Genomic DNA, 7,194 nt, shown 5'->3' on the forward strand with positions numbered 1-7,194 from the left:
AAGCTCAAGGTTGTGTTTGTGAGGCAATGAAGTATTTGGGAAGCAACTAAAAATATAAACACGTCTTTTATCCTTTCCTCTATTTTTTTTATTATTTTATTATTTATTTATTTATTTATTTTTTGATTTGGTTTTTAACAATTTTTTTTAATAGAGGGGATAAAGAGTGAAAATCAAATGGGTAAAGGTTGCTTCTTCTATTAAAATTACAACCTTTTAATGATTGCTAGCGAGAATTTGAAGGATATTTGTGTCTAAGGATTTATCAAAAACTAAATTGAGTCAATTAACTTGGGTGAGAAAGGATATTTAAGAAGGCTAAGGTTTGTAACATGGTTGATCAAAGAAAGGGGTAAAAGGCTCAAAGGGGTTTATCTAGTGGAATTGTTAAGAGATTTTGGCTAAACAAAGAATAGGCTAAATTCATAAAGGGCTATACCCATGTCAATTTTAGGCAAATAATACTCTTTGGAGACTCAAACGTTGTTCAATATTTTTCTCATGCATTAATTTCATTTAGAACGTGCAAATTTTTAAGCGCATTGTCAACTGTATTGCGGGATAGCTAAATGTATCAAATTCAACTGCTTAGGATTCTTTTTATTCCTGGAATAAAAAGCAAACAAAAACAAAAAGCATGAAATCCTAAAATTAAAATCAAAACATGCAACCTAATATAGAAAAATTTAAAAAAAATTAAAAACATGCAAATGGCAGAATCAAAAATCATCATATCCTAGTGTCTCCTCCCCACACTTACAAAATGCATTTACTTCCATCATTACATAAAAGTAAAACATAAAGTGCAGAAAAGAAATAGGATAGAAAAACTCCCTCAGGGGTGGCTTGTCAATCCAACCCCGAATTTCTGATGCTATATTTTCAATTCCAAGCTGCAGTCCTGAAAATCAATCCGGCATCGGTGAGTATTCCGATTAGACGGTTCTGCCAATAGAAAAAAAAAACAAACTATAAGAATAGAGAAAGCAAGAGAAAAGAAAAAGAAAAAACGTTTAATTTAAATTTTTTTTTCGTGCCCGTCTCAGCGAGATGAACAGTGTCTCGCCGAGACGAGACGGAAATTTTTTTTTTTTCGAAAAAATTTTTCGGGAATTTTTTTTTTTTGATGTGTCTCGTCGAGACAGCCAGGTGTCTCGACGAGACGACACGAAAAACCCGAAAAAAAAAATATATATTTTTTTTTCGGAAAAAAATTTTCGGGAATTTTTTTTTTTTTTAATTTTTATATACAAATCTAAACAATTGTTTCAACCTATTCAGTTTACACAGATTATAAAAGAAATAGTACCCGGCAACATCGCCAAAAACTTGATGCTCGTAAAGTATATAGCATTTAATGTTCATTCTAGCATAAATCCTGTTTCTAACAATATCTAAGCATTAAGCATGCATAAACTGATCAATCAAAGGTCCTAGATCCCTAATCATACATATTCATACAACCAATTTCATCCCCATCCCAAATTGGATGGGGATTAATTCATAGACAAATTAATCATAGCAATAGGCATATAAGAATAATGGGAAAAGCTTCAATTAAATATAAAAGGAAAAGATAAGAGGGAGAGATAGAAATCCAAAACCCGCTTGTCGATTCTGATTACAAAAATAGAAGATCTGAAGCTTCTTCCATCAATTGTTCTTGAACAGAAATAACAAAATAGAAAATAAATCTAATCTAGAAACAGGAAAATAAAACTGAAATAAAAGCTAAATCTACATTGTGGAGGAGAGAAAGCCCTAGCGGCTCTCCAATTTATTAAGTGGCTAATCCCCCCGAATAATGAAGATTAGCTCCCTATTTATAGAGTTAGGGAGAAACCCTCATGTCTTCGGGGGCGAAATAGGCATTTACAAAGTGTTTAATGGGCTTTTGGGCCCTGATCCGCGGATTTCGGCAAGGAGGAAGGCGCTGGTGCGCCTTCCCCCGCCTCGTCTCGTCGAGACAATGAGTGTCTCGACGAGACGAGGGCCTGTCTCGACGAGACAGGTATTGTCTCGACGAGACAGGTCCTAAAAAGGGCGATTTTGCTCCGGCTTTTATCCGTTTAGGTCCCTGGGCTTCCGAAAAGTGCTCTAATGGTCCCTGATGAATCCCAAAAGTGCTCTGACGGTCCCTGAATAATCCAAAAATGCTCCAATAGGCTTGGGTCTGGTTCGGAAATAAACGAAAGGTCCCTAAAAATCCATAAAAACACCAAAAATGCCATAAATAGAGGAAATTACTAATTTTAACTAAAAACTATCAAATTAATACAAAAGGTTAACTAAAAGCTAATTAAAACAAACTAAATTAACACTAAAAACCCTATATAAATGGGAGCTATCAACCTCCCCACACTTGAATCTTGCTTGTCCTCAAGCAAGACAGAATCCAAAGCAGAGAAAAATCAACAAATAGCTCCCTTAGAAAAACAAGAATCTACTACACTTTATTATTCACAACAGTTCAGACTACTCATTTTGCAATTAAAAACATAATGAACCTCAGACGAGTCTCCAAAACTGATTAATTTGGTTTTATCGATCAACACTTTATGAAAACGAAAGAAAAGAACTAAAATTGATAGCTCACAAGTGGTCACTCTAACGCTCAAGTGTTTGGGTAAAATTTTTTTTGTAAACGCTTTACATGTTATTGCACAAAGTGGTCACGTTGGGATTGCACCATCCATCCGGTCAAAATTAATGCACTAAAATTAAACAAAATCATAGGTCTTTAAGGGTTGTAACGTGGGCTGAAGGTTAGGGTAGGAAAAAGGGAATTTTAGGCAAAAAGTTAATGACTCAAACTAGTTAAATTTTTTTGCAAAAAGGACATATGTTTAGCATTGGGGAGCTATAAACCACCTCCCCACACTTAAAATCTTGCTTGTCCTCAAGCAAGTTAGAATCCAAAAGGGACACGTTATCTGTTATGTATAAAAAGGTTTAAGCTCAAGGTTGTGTTTGTGAGGCAATGAAGTATTTGGGAAACAACTAAAAATATAAACACGTCTTTTATCCTTTCCTCTATTTTTTTATTTTTTTTTATTATTTTTTTTATTTTTATTTTTTTTTTGATTTGGTTTTTAACTATTTTTTTTTTAATAGAGGGGATAAAGAGTGAAAATCAAATGGGTAAAGGTTGCTTCTTCTATTAAAATTACAACCTTTTAATGATTGCTAGCGAGAATTTGAAGGATATTTGTGTCTAAGGATTTATCAAAAACTAAATTGAGTCAATTAACTTGGGTGAGAAAGGATATTTAAGAAGGCTAAGGTTTCTAACATGGTTGATCAAAGAAAGAGGTAAAAGGCTCAAAGGGGCTTATCTAATGGAATTGTTAAGGGATTTTGGCTAAACAAAGAATATGCTAAATTCACAAAGGGCTATACCTAGGTTGCCTAATCATTTCAAGTTTAATAAAAACACAAAATTCAACCAGTATTGGATGCAATTCCTATGAGCACAATGACAATAAATGTAATCCCACACCTAAGAGATCAATTGTTCCTAATCATGAGTCTAAAATATTGATCTTTATGGCTCTAACTCACAATTTAAGGGTTATTGGTATCAATCCTAGCCTCAACTAACGTTCCGTTCCATGTCAATTTTAGGTAAATAATACTCTTTGGAGACTCAAACGTTGTTCAAAATTTTTCTCATGCATTAATTTCATTTAGAACGTGCAAATTTTTAAGCGCATTGTCAACTGTATTGCGGGATAGCTAAATGTATCAAATTCAACTGCCTAGGATTCTTTTTATTCCGGGAATAAAAAGCAAACAAAAACAAAAAGCATGAAATCCTAAAATTAAAATCAAAACATGCAACCTAATATAGAAAAATTTAAAAGAAATTAAAAACATGCAAATAGCAGAATCAAAAATCATCATATCCTAATATCTGCTCCCCACACTTACAAAATGCATTTACTTCCATCATTACATAAAAGTAAAACATAAAGTGCAGAAAAGAAATAGGATAGAAAAACTCCCTCAGGGGTGGCTTGTCAATCCAACCCCGAATTTTCGATGCTAAATTTTCAATTCCAAGCTGCAGTCCTGAAAATCAATCCGGCGTCGGTGAGTATTCCGATTAGACGGTTTTGCCAATAGAAAAAACAAAAAAAAAAACATAAGAATAGAGAAAGCAAGAGAAAAGAAAGAGAAAAAACGTTTAATTTAAATTTTTTTTTTCGTGCCCGTCTCGGCGAGATGAACAGTGTCTCGCCGAGACGAGACGGAATTTTTTTTTTCTGGCAAAATTTTTCGGGAATTTTTTTTTTTGATGTGTCTCGACGAGACGACACGAAAAATCCGAAAAAAATATATATTTTTTTTTCTGGAAAAAATTTTTCGGGAATTTTTTTTTTTAATTTTTATATACAAATCTAAACAATTGTTTCAACCTATTCAGTTTACACAGATTATAAACGAAATAGTCCCCGGCAACGGCGCCAAAAACTTGATGCTCGTAAAGTATATAGCATTTAATAGGACAAATGTATCCTATCGCAACAAGTAATATTGTGCTAAGCACGAGATCGATCCACAAAGACTATTTGTTATAATTAGTAAATCTACTTAGAATGATCTAATTGTTTAGAGGGTTGGATAAAGATTTGGGTTTTTTTTTAACTAATTAAATGAATTAAAGCAATAAAGATAACAAAATAAAGGGAACAATTGACAGGGTAGAAGGTGAATTAATGGATGGCACAACCTAGGCTGAGGAATCCTTTGATTGAATCCTATGTATGGGTTTAGGGAGTCCAGATTTATGTTTTACCAATGATTGAAGGTAATTGTCCTAAGTGAAAGACTAATTTGATCAAAATTGTCCTTCCTATTCACATGCATTCGGGTGACGGCTTGATTAGGCATATACCCTAGGTCATGCAAAGCATTAGGTTTATTGACAACTAAGGCTAAAGCCGTAGCCCAGCCACAAAGCCTCATTCCTAGTGGTCTCTAGCGAAGTCAGGTTAATACAAATTCGGGATAGACGATTCCGTGGTCAGGTTCTCATCTATCTATAATCCTATTTAATGTCAGGGTCACATGCATTAGGCATATTATATACATAAACAGGCTAGTTGATCATTATCAATGTTCATTCTAGCATAAATCCTGTTTCTAACAATATCTAGGCTTTAAGCATGCATAAACTGATCAACCAAAGGTCCTAGATCCCTAATCATACATATTCATACAACCAATTTCATCCCCATCCCAAATTGGATGGGGATTAATTCATAGACAAATTAATCATAGCAATAGGCATATAAGAATAATGGGAAAAGCTTCAATTAAATATAAAAGGAAAAGATAAGAGGGAGAGATAGAAATCCAAAACCCGCTTGTCGATTCTGATTACAAAAATAGAAGATCTGGAGCTTCTTCCATTAATTGTTCTTGAACAGAAATAACAAAATAGAAAATAAATCTAATCTAGAAACAGGAAAATAAAACTGAAATAAAAGCTAAATCTACATTGTGGAGGAGAGAAAGCCCTAGCGGCTCTCCAATTTATTAAGTGGCTAATCCCCCCGAATAATGAAGATTAGCTCCCTATTTATAGAGTTAGGGAGAAACCCTAATGTCTTCGGGGGCGAAATAGGCATTTACAAAGTGTTTAATGGGCTTTTGGGCCCTGATCCGCGGATTTCAGCAAGGAGGAAGGCGCTGGTGCGCCTTCCCCCGCCTCGTCTCGTCGAGACAATGAGTGTCTCGACGAGACGAGGGCCTGTCTCGACGAGACAAGTATTGTCTCGACGAGACAGGTCCTAAAAAGGGCGATTTTGCTCCGGCTTTTATCCGTTTAGGTTCCTGGGCTTCCGAAAAGTGCTCTAATGGTCCCTGATGAATCCCAAAAGTGCTCTGACGGTCCCTGAATAATCCGAAAATGCTCCAATAGGCTTGAGTCTGGTTCGGAAATGCACGAAAGGTCCCTGAAAATCCATAAAAACACCAAAAATGTCATAAATAAAGGAAATTACTAATTTTAACTAAAAACTATCAAATTAATACAAAAGGTTAACTAAAAGCTAATTAAAACAAACTAAATTAACACTAAAAACCCTATATAAATGGGAGCTATCACCATCTATAATGGAGAACTCCAGATCTCCCTTCCAGATTTGATCTTCATCCGCCAACTCACAATCTAACGTTACTTGTCCCTTCGTTTGGATTGTGTGCCCCGTTATTCCTAGGATGTCCACAATAGTGGTTTCCACTTGGACAGGATCGACCATAAGTTTGGCGAATGCTCCTCTTGTAATGACGTTGCACGAACTTCCAGTGTCAATCATTACTCTTTTCATTTCCCATCCTTCTACCATCATGGTAATGACTAGAGCATATGCGTGAGGGGGAACCTCTGGGCCTACGTCCGCAAAAGGGCGATTGAGTGATGCCCTATCCAGAGCGGTGGTCTTTGCTTTCTTCAGCACGGGTTGATATGCTGGTCCGCCTGCTATGACATTGATGGTCCCCTTCGCCTTCTTTTTCTGATCATCCCTTGACTTATCATTATCTCCTTTCTTATTATCATTTTGGACGAACCTGTCTTGCTTTCCCCTTTCTATAAGTCTTTCTATCTCCCTGGCCAACTCCCAACACACGTCTGTATCATGACCATTCCTCCTATGGTACTTGCAATAATTTTTGGGATGTTTCCCCGTGTTGGTGTACTCCCCCCCTTTTGGTTCGGGGTATGAAATGCTCCACTTGTGCTGGCTGTTTTCTATCCATATCAGCACTTCGCTTTTGGAGGCATTTAATGGTGTAAACGATGGTATGTATGCCGATTTGTTTTTAGAGCCTCTACGCTTGCCTCTGGATGATGAGTCCAGATGTTTGTCCTTCTCCTTATCCCGTCTACGAGATTCTCCCTTGTCCCTCTTAGGCGGAGATATCGACTCCCTGCGGATGTCATCCACCTCCATGAAATCCTTGCATCTTTCTATCAATTCTGCCATATCTCTGGGCTTCTTTCTGATCAGATCTTCCTGCAAGCTTTTACACGTGGTGTTTTTCACTAGAGCTTCCACTGCCATAGAGACATCCACATCGACAATTCGTATACATAATTTGTTGAAATTTTCTACATATTCTCGAAGGGGTTCATTTGCTTTCTGTTTCAATTCAAAAAGCTTTCCCGATTTGACCACTGGAGGGATG

Source organism: Euphorbia lathyris, chromosome 2 (genome assembly GCF_963576675.1).
Source record: "Euphorbia lathyris chromosome 2, ddEupLath1.1, whole genome shotgun sequence".
Taxonomy (NCBI): Eukaryota; Viridiplantae; Streptophyta; class Magnoliopsida; order Malpighiales; family Euphorbiaceae; genus Euphorbia; species Euphorbia lathyris.